We start from the raw sequence: 18079 nt of genomic DNA, 5'->3' as shown, positions 1-18079 counted from the left end.
AAAGTCAACTATCCACCGATATATAAAAAAAAAAAACCGGTCACACTATTGAATTATTAACAGTTTTATCGCAATTCTCCACCAATAAAACAAATTTTCAAGGTTTATTTACACAAAAAAAAACCCAAGAGTTTCATCTGCTATAAAGTCTAAATGTCATCTAAGCAGACTGTCTCTTATCTGCTATAAACTGAGAATCGCGGGGATTTTAAAAAAAGTTAAGATATTTATACTTATTTAAAAAAACTATTTAAGTATTAAAATAATAAGGGAAACTGGGAAGTACCAAGATGCGATCAGTCCTCAACAAGGAAAATTATTTAACAGTTTTTGACTTCTTTCTAATGTCCAGTAACTGATATCTACTAACATGTATTTTATAACACACGCTTCTGCATGATGGTTTTAGTTCAGTATCAATGTCTGATATAAGAGCTTGAGAGTTCATCCGTGTGCAATAAAAATATCGGTTGACTATTATTGTTGTAATATGAATTGCAGCATCTACTTTATGTTTGGCAAATAGCATACTACTAATGTTTATTATTTCTAACATAAGTGGTTTTTACGGAAGCCGATAAGGGCCATTCAAAAAAAAAAATTATGTCGTAATAACGACATCGCTATGTATATAAAAGAATGTGTATTATGATTGCCAAGACACTAAATGACACAGAAATTAACAACTATATGTTATCATAATGCCCCCAATAGTTAGAAAAGCCCCCGCATAGTCAGCTATAAAAGAGGGACGAAAGATACCAGAGGGAGAGGCCCCGGAATGCTGTGTGGCATACAGTGTTAACATTAATTAATTATTAGCTCCCTTGGTAAAACTCCAAATTTCATATTTAAAGTATTTCATTGTTGATTAATTTACATGATGCTTAATAAGTATATATTTGTTAATTGCATATCTTTTGCTATTTGAATTCATTGGTTAAAGATATTTATTCATATTGTAAAGTTTAATATTTGTATCGTTGGTCAACTTCTTTGGTTGCCTTCTGTGAGAAACTTATATAATTTATAGATCCTATTTAAGTCCCTCAAGATAGTGACCGTGGAAGTGATGCAGAGTCAGTCAAGGTCTTATAAACCTTCTACTTGTTCGCAAAAATATGTGTGGAATTATATGAGGATTGACATACAGTCCTACCTATAAACAAGCTCTAATTACATGCCTTCGTGTTATAAGGGTGAATTGAAATATTGATTGCTCTCTTTCGACTTTCAAACGTTGGACACGATGTTCCTACAAGCTTTAGGATTTAAAACAGAATCTTCGAAATTTCATCCGCAAAACAATATAAAAATGTTAGAAAACACGAACCAATATTAAAACAAATTCAATATATGTTTCAAATTATGTTTTTACAGCTCTTGATCATATATAACTAAGTAATATCTAGTATATTTGATGATTAGATTAGCAAAGCTATGTGAAAAAAACCGGATGTCCAACGTTACATTTATAAAAAACTTTTAAATCTTATGTATAGTGATCCTATTTCTTATTCTCTGATCTTCTTGGTACTTGGCAGGAACAACGACAGGTGTCGGTTCTTTGTGGCGTTAAAGCCGTTATTTTTGCCAAATTTTATTTGACTCGGTGGATTCATATTAAGCGGGAATAAGAAAAATGTCCAACGACGTTTTTCGTTATCTCAACGACTGAAAGTGAATTTTGTAAGTAGCAGAAAATGAATAAAAAGAGTAAGACAATAATAATATCTAACAAAAGTACAAATATTTGCCTCATTGTTCGTGAGTTCAAATATTGCTGATTCAATAAAATCTTCTCTACACAGTCATTTTTCAAACGGTAGCCGTTTCGTCCAAGTTGATATTTCATTTTTCAAAGCAGTTAACGCGTATTTTTTATAATTAATCAAAACAAAAGTTAGATACACGAAGAGTAAAAAATGCCAAGATTCTTTTCTTATTAGCTACATGTTTGGGTCTTAAAGGAATAAAATGCTTCCACACATTACAAAACAGTAGCCAATTTGTCCAAACGTCGAAAGTTCGAAAGACGCTAATTTCCGTCGTTACATGTGCTAAAGTTTCAATTAAATGATCATGATAATTAAAACAAATCGTGTTATGAAATTTGGAAAAAACATGTTGATGATTGCTGCCGAAAAAAAAGAATAGCGCATGTTGCTATAGACTCCACCCGGGGACATAGGTTAGACACAGGTTAAATTTTGTAATTTTTATTAATCGTTTATAGCTTTTTACGATTTATTTAAAAGAATGGTGAAATGGGGAAAAACATTTCGTCCAACTTTTGCAAAGACAATTTTTAGACACCAAGACAGTCCTCTAAATGTTAAATTCGAATTGAAATTTATATTGTGGAAGTACTCCATAGATCATTTAAAGTCGTCACTTCAGTAAGGTGCAATCACCAATATTAAAAGACTTATACCAGTTCACGGAGTGTTTTACTTCGCGATTTGTCCTGCTATTCATGTTATAACTGTCGTGATGAAATTAATTCCTGTACTAGCGAAACCGGAACTTTTCGTCAATATAAACTTGTGCATGAAATTAAGGTACTAGTAATTGAAAGACAAATCCCAAACAGCGACGAAAACCGTTTCATCGAATTTTAAAAACCCGGGATTATTTAAGCCGTTTTCGCGGACGATCCAGGAGTAGATTACTATATTTTAAAATGTATATCAGAAATTAAACACTATAGATGACTTGCGCGGAAACAATTCTCAAGCCAAGGTTCAAGTAATTGAAGGGGTGTATTTCGACAACTTATGTACCAGGGAAAATACAATTCTATTCAAATTTAACCAAGGGTAAAAATGTTCGATTTACTTGCAGAGTGTCAGATATATTTGTATTGGGGTTAAGTTAAATTTTACAATGACAGATAGCTAGATGATATGCACCTTGAAAGTTAAACATCATATGATAAAAGTTTCGTACATCTAAAAAAAAATATCTTTCTTATGGAAAACTGTACCACATCTTCCTATATCTACTTCCGTCCTATCTTTCTTTCCCACATTACTTGCGACAGTAATGCATTTTTACTTGAAATAACTTAAAGGGTAAACATTATTAAATAGATTTCCACAACTTGAGGTAATTTATGATAAAATGACATCACAAAACGAACAGAACCAGAATCAGAAATTTTAAAAAAATTTGTAATATAATAAATAAATCAACCAACATATAAAAAAAAACAAATAAAACTTGCAAAAATTAATCAAAAACCCTCTTCGACGCCGCTTTTTATGTGTAATGTCGTGTTTTAGGAACATCGTGCCCATCGTTTGATAGTAAATACAGAGCAATCGATACGTCCAATCACCCTCATGACAATAAACCATAGAGTTATGCACTTCTGTAATGAGAGGTGGAAAGCTTTGTTTGCCTTGATAGGACTTCAGGTCAGTCCTCATAGTCCCCGGTCGGTTACTTAATATGTCCAATCAGGATCTATAAAATATATTCTCACAGAAGGTAACCAAAGAAGGTGACCAAAGATTTTGCGACGATACAAATATTAAACTTAACAATATGAATAAATATCTTTAATCAATGAATTCAAATAGCAAAAGCTATGCAATTAACAGATATATACTTATTCAGCTTCATGTAAATTATTTAACAATGAAATACATTAAATATGAAATTTGGAGTTTTACCAAGGGAGCTAATAATTAATTAATAACTGTACTGGCCTGACCAGTGAGTGTAACCAAGACGACTGGGTTTAAGTAAAGATAAAACAATCAGGAGCTGACTTTTATTTCACTACCAATCCAAATGGTGAAAAACTGAAAATACAAATATAAATACAATTTTACAATGTGTTCAATGATAATTAAAGTCCATTAAAAATACGGATAAAAAGTTCGTAGATATATAAAGCTGTTAAAGTTCTTTGTAATTATAAATAGATGAATATTCTTGAACACGTCGGGTTCTGTCTTGGATTAAATTGTGTTATTGCAGATACGTACAGTTTGAACGGTTAAATGTTCATAGTTTCTTTATAACATATGAAAATATATTAAAACAGTTTGTCGCTGATGTGAATACATAATTTGTAATGTTTTGAAAGTAACTCACGCTGTGGTTAGCCACGAATTGTTCTTTTGGACAACGTGTCCGCTGAATGTTCTTTGCAGTTGTGCACACGACTCGCTGAGCAGTTTTCTCATTACAAGAAAGGGGAAAGTAACGCGGATTCCTACACTGTCCTTTATAAAACTCCTAAAACTGGCGCACATAAAGAGATGTACGGAATGAAACGTTAACAATATAAAATGATGATCACATGAAGAATAAATGATGAATGAGTTACAGAATACTCCCCGTCTGAGGTCTATTTGACATCACTATTCCATTATCGAAAACAAATAAAATGTTAAATATATAACAACGGTACAAATATTCACTAAGAAGTAGTCCAACGGGAGGCTGGGTATTTCACAGCTTCTATCCTAGATATGGCGGTGTTTCCGACGAGATCGCGGCGATCTAAGATCCAACTCCATGGCTGTAGTTCTGATGGAAGAATCTCCTTTCGACACGGATATGCGATCTAACGAGGACGTCTTGCGAGACGGATGCTTTCCTTGACGTTTACGGCGTACAGTAGACCATCCGGTACCATGTTCCTTTTCTCTGTGACTTAAGTTGGAATTGGTTATTCTGCTTTCCTCTTGTCCTTGAGTATTCAAAGGCGAATTGAAGCTTTCCATGGGAATTGAATGTTTACGGATGTACTTTTCTTTGTCGGCATTCACTTTTGGTGGCGTTGCTTCCGAAGTGAACTTTTCGGCTTCTGCAAATCTGACGATTGAAGTCGCTGATTTCATTTTCGGTTGCCCATGTAAACGGGGATAAAGTTTAGACGAATCAGTTTGAATTTTATTTGACTGGGTGTTGGTTTTATTACACTCAGGTAATTTTTTTGTATGTGGTTTCACAACACTGCAAGTTGGATTTGTTTCCTTTTTAGTGAGTTCAAGGTGAACATGTTGCTTATCGGAGCGTATTTCTCCAACGATAATCCAACCCAGGTTTAACTTTTGCGCAAATGGAGCCTTTGGTGGTCCTAGACGTTGATCAAGGACATGATGTGCCTCTATAAGGTCTCTTCCAATGAGCAATAGGATTTTGCATTTTCCATCAATCGGGAGGATATGATTTTGTAGTTCTTGCAAGTGTTGATATTGCAATATATCCTCAGGTGTAGCAATTTCGTTCCGATTATTGGGAATGTTATCGCATTCAATCAGTTCAGGCAGATTGAATCTAGTATTGTCTTGTACAGACTTCACGACAAAGCCGTTTCCTCGTTTACCGGAAGTAACCTTGCTGCCGGAGCATGTGGATAACAAATAATCTTTTGTTTCTGCCTGTACGTTGAATAGGCTGAAGAATTCAGGAGCCACGAGAGACCGGTTGCTTTGGTCGTCAATAATTGCATACATGCGAATTACTTTGTCCTGATTATCTTTGTGAAAGACATTCACAGGAAGTATCTTGGCACAAGATTTACTGCTGTTGCCGTCTTTGGAGATATCTGTGCAAGTTGAACTAACAGAGGTTAGCTTGGTTTCAGCTAACTCAAGTTGCTCCCCGCCGTCGACTGATCTAGGCGGTGAAGGCGGTGCACCTTTGGTTTGGTACACTCGATTAGTGTGTAATGCGGTGGTGTGTTGTCTACTTCCGCATTCATTGCAACTGATACTCGCGTTGCAATCACGACTTCTGTGCATAGTCGAATCACAGCATTTGTAACAGAGATTGTTTTGCCTCAACAGTTCCTTGCGTTCCTCTATAGTTTTGGCTCGGAATGCTCGGCATTCATTCAAGGTATGCTTTGTATTGTGTAGGATACACAGACCTTGTTGTTGACTGCTGTCTTCAGTTTGCCGTTCAACAGCCGTCTTATGGACGTTGACTTTAGAGTACGTCTGAGGTGTGAACCTTGGCGTAGCGTCTTTTGTATTTGGTGTTACCTTTGAACCAAAGATGAACCCAGGATCGTTCTTAATTTTGCTCATTTCCCTGATGAAGGCAGAGAATTCTGTAAAAGGTGGAAAGGCAACTTCATATTTAGACTTGTATCTTGAAGCCCTTGTTATCCACTTTTCTTGGAGTCCGTATGGTAGTTTTTCCACAATAGGATTTACCCCCTTTGACGAGTCGAAGTAAGCTAGCAAACATCCCAGCTTGGGATTTTCTTTGTGATATTCTATTTCTGATAGAATGTCAGACAGTTCGTAGAGACGTGCGTTGTCCTTATTTGTTAAGGTAGGGAATTTTTCAAGTTTACTCTTGAGAGAGGCTTCCAACATTTCTGGAGCACCATACCGCTCGTCAAGCCTCTTCCATAATCTCTGTATACCTATGGTAGGATTATTAGCGTTCGACGCTCTTATGCTAATGGCGTGTTTAGCAGACTCTGGACCGAGCCACTTGATCAGTAAATCGATCTGTTCTGAGTCAGAGACTTGTAACTCATCAGTCACGTTCTTGAAGCTTGCTTTCCAAGTATGAAATGACTCTGCCCGATCGTTAAAGCTTGTTAATCGGGAGAAAAGCAAGTCCTTGCGTAAAAGGAATCTAGTTATCTCTGATGTAAAGTTGATTTGTTGCTGGTGTGCAACAGGGATCTCTTCTACTATGCCTTGTTTTTGGTGTGAAACAGGGATATCTTCTATAAAGTCTTGTTTTATGCGTAAGACAGGGATCGCTTCTTTAACACCCTGTTTTTGATGTTCAGTAGGGCTCTCATCTGAAAGACCTAATTTTTGTATGCCGGTTACTAATCCCAGATCTGGGATAAAGGTAACTTCCGGTGACTTAGAATCGGAAGGTAAGACAGCAGATGTCTGTGACAGCAAGTTCAGTGCCGCGGACGGCACGAACGCTGGTGCTTCGTGGCTCAGCTCAATTTTAACAGGAAATTGCTTTTTCTTTTGAGGTGCTGTTACTTCCTTCACAGCTGTTGATACAGGAAGTTTGTTGACAAAATCTTGCACACGCTGGAGCGGGTCTTCCTTTTCGTCAGGTAGTTCGCTAAAGGCTTGACTATCGTCGTATTCCAGGATACGAGCCTCGGCTTCTGCGGCTGCAGCTTCTTTCTGTGCTTCAAGAAGGTTAAATTTGGCTTTAAGCTCGACCTTTTCCCGGCTTACTCGTGCGGCTTCTTGTTGCATTTCAGCCTTCCTGCGCATAGCCTCTTGTTTACGTTGAGCGACTTCTTGCTCCATTTCTGCCTGTTTGCGTGCAGCTTCCTGTTCCATTTCACCTTGTCTGAACAGGGCTTGTTCTTCTAACATTGCTTCCTGTTGTAGGATAATGGCATGTTTCTCTACAAAGGCTATTTTAGACTTGGCAGCCTCTGCCTTGGCACGCTTTCTCCGTGCTAGGCTTGACATGTCTGACACGTTAGAGCTACCACTGCGTGAGGTTTTCTTACCTTTTGAGGTCTTTGTTTTAGTGGATTTGGACTTTGTTAGAGCGAGGCGCTGCTCGTGTAGTTTTTCCATGACCAGTTCCACTTTGGACAGACGAAAATCTAAAGAGAGTTTACACGCATCTATTTCTTTTTGACTCTCCAGTGTTCTGGTCCTTTTCAGAAAGTCAAGGTACTCATCTGTGAGCCTACGATAGTTATTACAGGCTTTAACTAGTTTGTCCTGAGCTGTAAGGAGTTGCTGGAGCTCGTTAGGTGGCGTTGTTACTTCCAATAACTTGGATTCAATGTCTGTCCAGAGAGCCTCTAGTTCCTGACAGAACTTGTCACGTTTTTCAGTGAAAGCTCCTTGTCCTTTTTCCGTGAGGTCACGAACTCGCCTAGCCTCGGGAATTTCATCTGACTGAGATGTATTAGACGGATTTTCTAATATTTCAGGGACATCTCCTTCTTGGGGCTGTACCTCTTCTTGTTGTTCCTCATGACTGGGATCCATGTTGACTCAACGTTGTTAGGTTGCTGTCGAGTATACACACGATATGTAGTCCACTGTCAGTGTGAAGGTATGTACGTTGCTACGTTGTCGTTCCTTGTCTGGATATGTAAAGACAGGTTGTCGTCAATTTACTAGCACGAAACGTTGTCGTTGAAACTACGTTGTTGGTCTGTTGACTGTCGTGGAGTGGCGTACGTTATCCAAGAAAAACAACAGGCAAGTTGTAGCTTTTTCACTGTACTGGCCTGACCAGTGAGTGTAACCAAGACGACTGGGTTTAAGTAAAGATAAAACAATCAGGAGCTGACTTTTATTTCACTACCAATCCAAATGGTGAAAAACTGAAAATACAAATATAAATACAATTTTACAATGTGTTCAATGATAATTAAAGTCCATTAAAAATACGGATAAAAAGTTCGTAGATATATAAAGCTGTTAAAGTTCTTTGTAATTATAAATAGATGAATATTCTTGAACACGTCGGGTTCTGTCTTGGATTAAATTGTGTTATTGCAGATACGTACAGTTTGAACGGTTAAATGTTCATAGTTTCTTTATAACATATGAAAATATATTAAAACAGTTTGTCGCTGATGTGAATACATAATTTGTAATGTTTTGAAAGTAACTCACGCTGTGGTTAGCCACGAATTGTTCTTTTGGACAACGTGTCCGCTGAATGTTCTTTGCAGTTGTGCACACGACTCGCTGAGCAGTTTTCTCATTACAAGAAAGGGGAAAGTAACGCGGATTCCTACACTGTCCTTTATAAAACTCCTAAAACTGGCGCACATAAAGAGATGTACGGAATGAAACGTTAACAATATAAAATGATGATCACATGAAGAATAAATGATGAATGAGTTACAGAATAATAACACTGTCTGCCACACAGCATTTCGGGGCTCTCCCTCTGGTATCTTTCGTCCCTCTTTTATAGCTGATTATGCGGGGGCTTTTCTAGTTATTGGGGGCATTATGATATGACCTATAGTTGTTAATTTCTGTGTCATTTAGTGTCTTGGCAATCATAATACATATTCTTTAATATATATAGTGATGTCGTTATTACGACATAGCTATGTCGTTATTACGACATGTTATGTCGAAATTGCGACATAGCGATGTCGTTCTAACGACATATTATGTCGAAATTACGACATAGGGATGTCGTTATAACGACATGTTATGTCGAAATTACGACATAGCGATGTCGTTATAACGACATGTTATGTCGAAATTACGACATGCTATGTCGTAATTACGACATAAATTTTTTTTGTTTTGAATGGCCCTTATCGGCTTCCGTAGGTTTTCGTATGCATTCTAGTTCTTCACAAATCAACAGGAAATGATTCATAGTTTCTTCGTTCTTTTTGCACATCATGCAGGTACCATCTGGTATAGCTTTATTGAACACAGCCCTTTTTTTCTGAAGAATGTAGGTTTCAGTTAAGATTTTATGTCGGACTGGTATTCTAGATATTTCTCTTATATTGACTGATATAGTTCTTGCTATTGGGTGACATGGACGTTTCGTCCCCGAGGGTGTCACCAGCCCAGTAGTCAACATGTCGGTGTTGACATGAATATCAATAATGTGGTCAATTTTATAAATTTTCTGTTTACAAAACTGTGATTTATCGAAAAACTAAGGATTTTCTTATTGTAGGCATATACCTTAGCCATATTTGGCGCAATTTTTTTGGAATTTTGGATCCTCAATGCTCTTCAACTTTGTACTTGTTTGGCTTTATAAACATTTCGATATGAGCGTCACTGAAGAGTCTTATGTAGACGAAACGCATGTCTGGTGTACTAAATTATAATCCTGGTACCTTTGATATCTATTTAAACCACTGGGTCGATGCCACTGCTGGTGGACGTTTCGTCCCCGAGGGTATCACCAGCCCAGTATTCAACATTTCGGTGTTTACATGAATATCAATAATGTGGTCATTTTTATAAATTTTCTGTTTACAAAACTGTGATTTTTTTCGAAAAATTAAGGATTTCCTTATTCCAGGCATAGATTACCTTAGACGTATTTGGCACAACTTTTTGAAATTTTGGATCCTCAATGCTCTTCAACTTTGTACTTGTTTGGCTTTATAAATATTTCGATATGAGCGTCACTGAAGAGTCTTATGTAGACGAAACGCGCGTCTGGCGTACTAAAATATAATCCCGGTACCTATGATAACTGTCAATAGTAAACATTTCTCAAAGATGTTTTATAGATGTAAACAATATAATGTCTTGTTTAAGTCGATTTGACCAATAAATATTGACTTTCTGTTTCATCAAATTTTTCCATTAGATTTTGAACATAGTTGTATCAAATAGGTTCAGTCCGGAATGCGGTTCGATAAAATTGCTCCCCTTGTTTATTTCGCTCTCCTGTCAAATCATGTAATTTCGCTAACTCCAATGGTGGACGCTACAACGATGGGCAGAGGCGGATTTAGAGGGGGGCCCAGGGGGCCCGGCCCCCCCCCTTTTTGAGAAAAAATTTGGTTGCTTATATAGGGAATCACTGAAGCGTGACTGGAGCGGGCCCCCTCTTAGGTCAGTCAGTGGGCCCCCACTTATGAAAAATTCTGGATCCGCCACTGATGGGTGTCGTCAAGAAAGTTACGATTAAAGGAATCGGCTAGGAATTAAACGATCACCATTGGTATAGGTGAGTTGTGTAATAGTTGTTACTTTGGGATAACTGCATGTTTTGGATTAATGCATAATCAGGAATAGCTGGAAGGGAGAGAAACGTGTTGCTACGTGAACCCGGAAAGCGATAGAAGAATTTTTTCAAAAAATCTAGAGACGATCGTTCTGAGTGTGCCACCTACACATTCAAACGTGTACAAAAGCACGGAATTCCCTATCTATGTAATGTGTTTTCATAATTATGTGATGTAGGGCAAAAAAAAGTAGCAGTTTTTTGTGTCTTGTTGTTAAGCATTTCCAGGGGAGATAATGTTATTTTTCACGGTGTGTTTGATAGGTTTGTTACATTGTAACATTATATAATACACACTCATAAAGTGGATTAAAATAGCCTCCCACACTCAATTAACTGAATGTCAATTATTTTATTTACCGTAGTGCTATTATATAAGACTTCGGAGGTTCATATCACTTATATTCAACGTTTTATATCGGATTTTTTTTACTCTTGATGTTGAACGGTTCATAGTTAAAAAAAAATCCGATAAAACCGTTGAATGTAAATGATATGAACCTCAGAAGTCTTATATATCGTCTTTTAATATAAGTCTGGAGGTTCATATCATTTACATTCAACATTTTTTATCGAATTTTTGTTTGCTATCATTGTTGAAAGGTTGAACGGTTCAACATTGGTAGTTAAAAAAAATCCGATAAAAAATTAACGGTTCAACATTGATAGTAAAAAAAAAATCCGGTAAACATGTTGAATGTAAATGATATAAAACTCTGAAGTCTTACATTATAGGACTATCGTTTATTAGTTCTTTATCCTAACTAAATGTGTTTTTTTTTGTGGTGTATATTACAAAAAAAGGGGGGTGCTTGACAAAAAAAGAATACCTTAACAATCCTACAATATCTGTTTACAGAATGAGAGAGATATTTCGTATTTTAAAACTAATTTTTCTCACATGTGTTAGATATGTTGAAAATACAGACAAATGTTTAGTACGTATATCCATCCCCTCTTTTTCAATTAATTAGTCAAAGATACAGCTCTTAAGAATATGCAATAACCTAACATTGATAATTTAGCTAACAATAAATTCAGTACATTTTTCTAACAAGTGAAACCCAATGAAAGCATTTGATATGATTTGAAAACATGGCCAATGTGGTTTCGTAGACATAGATGATAATTCAACATTTTCGATTTATATTTTTCTTTATTTCATATTCTAGTATATGTCATATCATGTTTATATTTTGTGATGCATCTAATGTATAAATCCAGTGGCAGATTCGGGAAAGAGCTCGGATTTCCGATCTGTTTGTACGGGGAAAATGTGGTTGCAATCCGGCCCCTCTTTAATTGCCTGTTCGATTTTTTGTTTGCAGTGTCGAAACGGGAGATAGATAGCGGTTTTATCAAGAAGTTATGTTAAGTTCTGCTATACATCTGACAGTGAGGAATTATTCTGAAGCACACAATGTCATTTCGACCAGAGGGATGGAATAGAGAGGAGAGGTTTTAAATTTCAAGATGCTATTCTGAGATTCCAATTTGAACTAAAGCAATATATAAAGATATGTAGGACAAATAATCTATATAAATAAAGTTATGCCACAAAAGGAACTTTTTTTTTTTTGTATACAGAATTTGTCAAACGTATCCATAACAGAAGAGATGTGAATGCATCCTTCATAGTCTTGTAATACTGATTGATGGTAATAATTTGTATAATTTCTGAGATGATATAGCAGTGCCATTGGTTTCCCCTTTTCCTTGATCATCTGATTTTAATTGGAGCCCTGTTCAAGAACAGTTAAAAGAGCATATGCTTAATTTTCGTTATCTTTTAGAATCATCATTTTTTTAAAAATAAAACAGGTTGTACATTCTACATAAAATATGTAGTCGGAAAAATATGTTTGATTAAATATAGGGAATCACTCAAGCATGACTGGAGCGGGCTCCCCTTAGCTCAGTCAGCGTCCCCCCTAAATGTAAAGTTCTGGATCCGCCACTGAATATTGGCTTGAACAGTGCGAAGGAAGTCTTCAGGGGTAAGATTCATTCAAAAAAAATATATCGTCTGATCCAAAATTCGTTCAAAAAAATATTGTTGTCCGGCAAAATTAAAGACCCCAAAAAATATTATGAATTCTGATCTCCTAAAACCTTTAGTTTTGAAAGAAAAAAATATTTGATTGATGGAGGCGGACAATAATGTTCGCGCTCAGACAAAAAAAAAACATACCCCCTTTGAAGTTAAATAATTAACTTACTTCCTTGTTGATGGATTGTTTCCTGGCTTGCTTTGGTAGAGTATTGTTGCATGTTTCACTCTCGAGTAATATATATACGCATGTGTAGTACATGAAATATGAAGACACCCGTGTACTACTAGTACTTGACTTGTAATTGTGAGCATGTATGAGAAAAATAGAGTGAGCCACCGTATACGGTAACAATTAATTTAAGAGAACTTTGATATTCTTGAATCTGTTTCTGAGTTGTGAAGAACTAACATACAACTAACAGTGGGACGGTTATTCAAGTAAAGTACTTTAATACAATCGAGTCTTTATGTGATAAACTATAATAAAATTGAGTCTAATGTAAAACTGTTAAATAAGTAAAGACTCTTAATCATGTTAATGTCTTGCAAATTTTCGACTGTAGGTAAACTATTAAGAAAAGAAAAAGATATAAATAGTAAATTCAAATCGTATGAATCGTATAAATAATATTGGCGAACAAAAAACGTATCACATTATGTCGACGGACAATTGTAAAATGCTATAAGATAGAATAAAAATGTATCGAAAATATTACACAAAAGAAATCATGAAATAACTCGGTGCAATCTCAATTTAAGATGGAAACACATAAAAAAATTAAAAAAAATCACACACCATGTCGCCACATGACACAAAACAAAAACCAACTGCAATCAACAAATAAGACGCAAAGAGTCACAAGAAATAAAAAAAAATCCATTTGCGGGCAACTACCGAATTATTATACTGTTTGATCGAATACAAACATAGCCAAAATATGACACCAAAGAAATAAGACACAAACTAAATTACAAGATCAATAAATGATGTATAAAAAAAGAATTTCGAAAGTACAATTGGTTTACACAAAAAAAGGAATACAACGATATAAATCTATGCTACCAAAAAAACTCAACTTCACAATGGTCAACCAATCCGGGTTACTGTATAACTAAGGTGTAACAAAATGTGTAACAACACTTTTTGAAATAATACAGAAATTATGACTGTCGGTGTAATTGTAATTGTTTAAGAAAAAAACATGTCAAACATGCAAATATTATTTAAAAAAAAATAGTTTAATCTCTTAAAGTCATGTGATGTTACATATATAGGACGGGTGTGTTCGATGCGTAAATTAATTAACAAAATCCCGTCATATAACATCCAACTTTGAAATTGCGTACAAATGTCAAATTTGGGTGTGCCACTTTGGGAGTGGTCTTAAACGATTGACAATTCACTTCTCAATTTCGGTAATTTTTCCCTGATTTTTTCTATGTCGGGCAAAAAAAAGTAGCAGTTTATAAGGAGCCCCCCCTAAATGACGTAACAACTTGACTTATGGTCGTTTTAAAAACGATTGTTTGCAAGTTGCATTTTTAACAATGGTACAATATGAAAATTAAACAACGTGAATGCAAATATTTATAATCACTTTACGGAAAGTAACTTTTGTGACATCTTGACAACCGTATACAAAGTTCATTTCACTTTTCTACCTTCTAAACACAAGAGGTCGAATTCTTTTGTTCTATTTAAACCGCATATCGGACTGGGTTCATATGCTACCCAAAGTAGCGTCTTTGTATTCATATTTCAAAAATACAACTTTGATAGCAATAAACCAACTGTTGCTTTTTAATGCATTTAATTCCTAATTATTTTTCTGCGATTTTCCATTTAGCGGAGGTGCATTCTGCTCTGCAAATACTTCCGAATAAGATGAGTGCCTTTTTGTATATGACTGCTTTAGCAGGTAGCAAGCCAGACATTACGTAAATTGCTGGGTCAGCAACATTGACGGGTAAAGAGAGGATCTGCTTTATTATTCTTTTATACTGTTTTGATATTAATTCTATATTTTTTTCCAGTATGCAGTAAGATTTCTAATCCATAAAACATAATTGGAAATATAAATGTTTGAAGCATACTTATTGCAGATACTGGGCCTAGGCCATTTTCTCCGTGTAAACCAGTGTGCATTAAACTAGATAAAGATCCTCTGTTTTTTTTAAGATTTACCTCTATGGTGCTACCTGCTGAATCGGTTGAATCTCTTTGTATACCAATATGTGGTGTTTTGGTGACAATTGGCATTGGATTGTTATTCATCAACCAGGTATCTTCTGTAAATGTTACTGTACTGTTGGTTTTAATTGGTAAAATAACACTTTTTTTTCAGGTTGTAGACGATAGCCTTCTCGTTGCCTGTAGTCATATGCCATATTTATAAGTACTTGTATGTCAAATGGGTAATTTCCTACTATTGCAATGTCGTCTGCACAGGTGGGGACACACCAACTTATTGATCCTATTTTTCCACCAAGTTTAGACTCTACAAAATTGTTCAATAGCTGGTTTACATAAACTTTATATAAATCAGCACTTAATGCTCCTCCTTGCCTTACACCTTGCTCAATGTTGAATGGATCAGATGTATTTCCTTTCCATTTAATTTTAGAAGTAGCGTCTTTGTATTGGTTATCAATCATTAAAATGCACTGTTCTGAAATACCTAAATGATATAGCTTTCTGATTAGGTTTGTATGTCGTACTACATCGAAAGCAGATTTAGCGTCAAGCATTCCGTGTATTGTTGGTTTATTTAGGTCTTTACTTTCTCTTTTGAATTCCTCCATGATTAGAGATGCCATAAGAGGAGCCGTATTTTCAGTAAAACCACGCTGGATAGGGTTTCGATCTTCCAGTATGTTTGGATTTATTCGTACTTTAAGTATGGTTTCTATTATTTTAGACATTGAAGGAGTAATGGTAATGCCTCTATATTTTTTGAATTTGATATGTCTCCTTTATTATTAAAGATTGGTGTAAGAGTGCCAATTTTCAAATTATTTGAAATATGGCAGTGCTGAAATGATGCGTTGGTGACTTTAAGCAATATACTATCAAGTTTTTCACCGCCGAATAGGAGGCAGTAATACCAAAAATGTCAGCAGACTTGTTTCTTTTTAGCTTATTTAGAGCTTTTTGTAATTCATCTGTATTTACTTCTTCATGTTTGTAGGCAACTAGACATATCTGTATAATTTGATGATATTCAGCGTCGACTAGCTCAAAGTAGTCTTGATAAAAATTCATAGGATTTGATTCTTTCGCTATGTTTTCAAAATGGGTCTTCCATCCTTTAAGAATATTGTTGTCACCTTTCAGGTTAGATTCACCTACTTGAAGTTCATCAATGAATCGATTTTTAAATTTCCCTCTTTGTTTTTTATGAGTTGAAAGAAGCGTTTACTATCCATTGTTGTTGCGTCAACGAGTTGTTGTCTCTCTGTTATCCGAAGTTTTGCATTTTCAATTCTGCATAGTTTTCTAAGTTCATATGTGGTTTGCTTTTATTTAAAATTAGAGGATTTGTAATAATTTCTGGTCTTCCGTTAAATTTCCATTCGCAGAAAGCGTTTTTCTTTGCTTTTATTGCCAAATATATGTTGTGGGTCATAAATTTCAGTTTAGGTTTATGCTTTTTTCCTTTCGGAGGTGGTACAATATATGTTAAAGCTCGAGATACTGCATTGTTGATGTTGGTAACTACTTTATCAATCTCTAGTGGGTCACTAATTAAATAGTCACATTTATCAATCTCATCAGATAATACCTGTTTGTATAATTCTTTGTCAATTTTCTGCCAATCTATTTTACGAACAGTTTTTTCCATTATTGCTCTTTATATCTTGCTTAGTTTCCATTGAGTAACTGAATTTAATATTTGCACACACTGGATAATGATCTGAAATGTTATTTTTTATTTCTAATCTCCTAAGATGTAATATGTTGTCACTAAAATTCTCTGGGTACAAGATATAATCAATTGCTGTACAGTCACTACCATTAGAGTGTATAAATGTCTTTCCAACGTTCTGGGTTTTCAGCTTACATTCATTTATAAATTCAGAAACATATTTGCTTTTTTAGTTATTTGAGGTGACTAGCAGGTTTTCATTAAAATCTCCTCCAATCATGATTATATGTGTTAATCCAAATGTTTGTATAATTTCATATAATACATCAATACATTCCTGAAATTTAGCAGTTGTTACGGCCAGAAATCGCCTTTAAATTGTAGCCAACAAAAGACACAAATCAATTATAAAAATTAACAAGATTTATTATACAAAAGTTTACAAGAAGTATTACACAAATATTACTGTCAACTTAACTGTCAAAATATGAGTCCAATCTTTTATCTTTATCTGTATCCGGATATCTTTCGGAATCCAATCTGAATATTACGTTCACTACTAAGGGTAAAATCCAGTATGATGTTGTTTGTAGAATTAAAGTGTCAATCCAAATGCTATGAATATTAATGTCTATCGATGTCTAAGTCCAAGAGTAAGAGTGAGTCTTAACTTTAGTGTCTGTATATATATATATATATATATATATATATGTCATGGAAGATTCTAGAACAGTCTATAATGGAACATCCTAGAAAGTTACAACAGAAGTTCTAGTAAAATGTAGAAGTTTATATAATGCATCTTTTATTAGGATCATTCTGGAAAGTTCCAATCATTCTGTAATTGTTCCAGAGATTTCTAAACTGCACAATTCTAAATTTATTCTGTAAACAACTATCAGGCCACACAATACAAATCAGGCCAACATAAATAAATACAATAATTACAATATCATAACACCTCCCCCCTTAAAAGAAGTTTTAGTGTAACAAAAACTTATCATGAATAAAATGAACAAAAATACATAGTATATACAAAGTGTTTTAATAAGCTCTAGATAAAGCATCTGCTATTACATTATCTTTACCCTTAATATGTTTTACAATTTCATCATATTCCTGTAACAATAAACTCCACCTAGTCAACCTCTGATTCTTGTTTCTCATTTTATGTATGAAGGTGAGAGGATTATGATCAGTACAAACAAGAATAGGATATACAGTGGGATTCAAATATACATCAAAATGTTGAAGTGATAACATTGCAAAACACTCTTTTTCAATAGTTGAATAATTTTTCTGATGTTTATCTAATTTCTTGGAAAAATATGATATAGGTTTCTCAACATTATCATCTGTCTCTTGGTATAAAACAGCTCCAATTCCTACATCGCTTGCATCAACGGCAAGTTTAAATTGTTTTTCAAAGTCTGGAGTAATCAGAACTGGACTA

The 18079-nt window shown here is 35.0% G+C and overlaps 1 long non-coding RNA gene across 2 annotated transcripts; it reads right to left on the bottom strand.

The window, feature by feature from the left end:
* Positions 1–3764: 3764 nt before the first annotated feature.
* On the bottom strand, positions 3765–8814 carry LOC143083776 (uncharacterized). Of its 2 annotated transcripts, XR_012980878.1 has the most exons (3): positions 8601–8814; positions 4105–8305; positions 3765–3809 (listed from the first exon to the last, which is right to left on the bottom strand). It is a non-coding gene; the product is annotated as an uncharacterized LOC143083776 (long non-coding RNA). The 2 variants fall into 2 exon arrangements; XR_012980877.1 differs by having other exon boundaries at positions 3765–8305.
* Between the last annotated feature and the right edge of the window lie 9265 nt (positions 8815–18079).

This window comes from Mytilus galloprovincialis, chromosome 7 (assembly GCF_965363235.1).
Source record: "Mytilus galloprovincialis chromosome 7, xbMytGall1.hap1.1, whole genome shotgun sequence".
NCBI lineage: Eukaryota > Metazoa > Mollusca > Bivalvia > Mytilida > Mytilidae > Mytilus > Mytilus galloprovincialis.
This window is presented reverse-complemented; position numbering and strand designations above follow the sequence as displayed.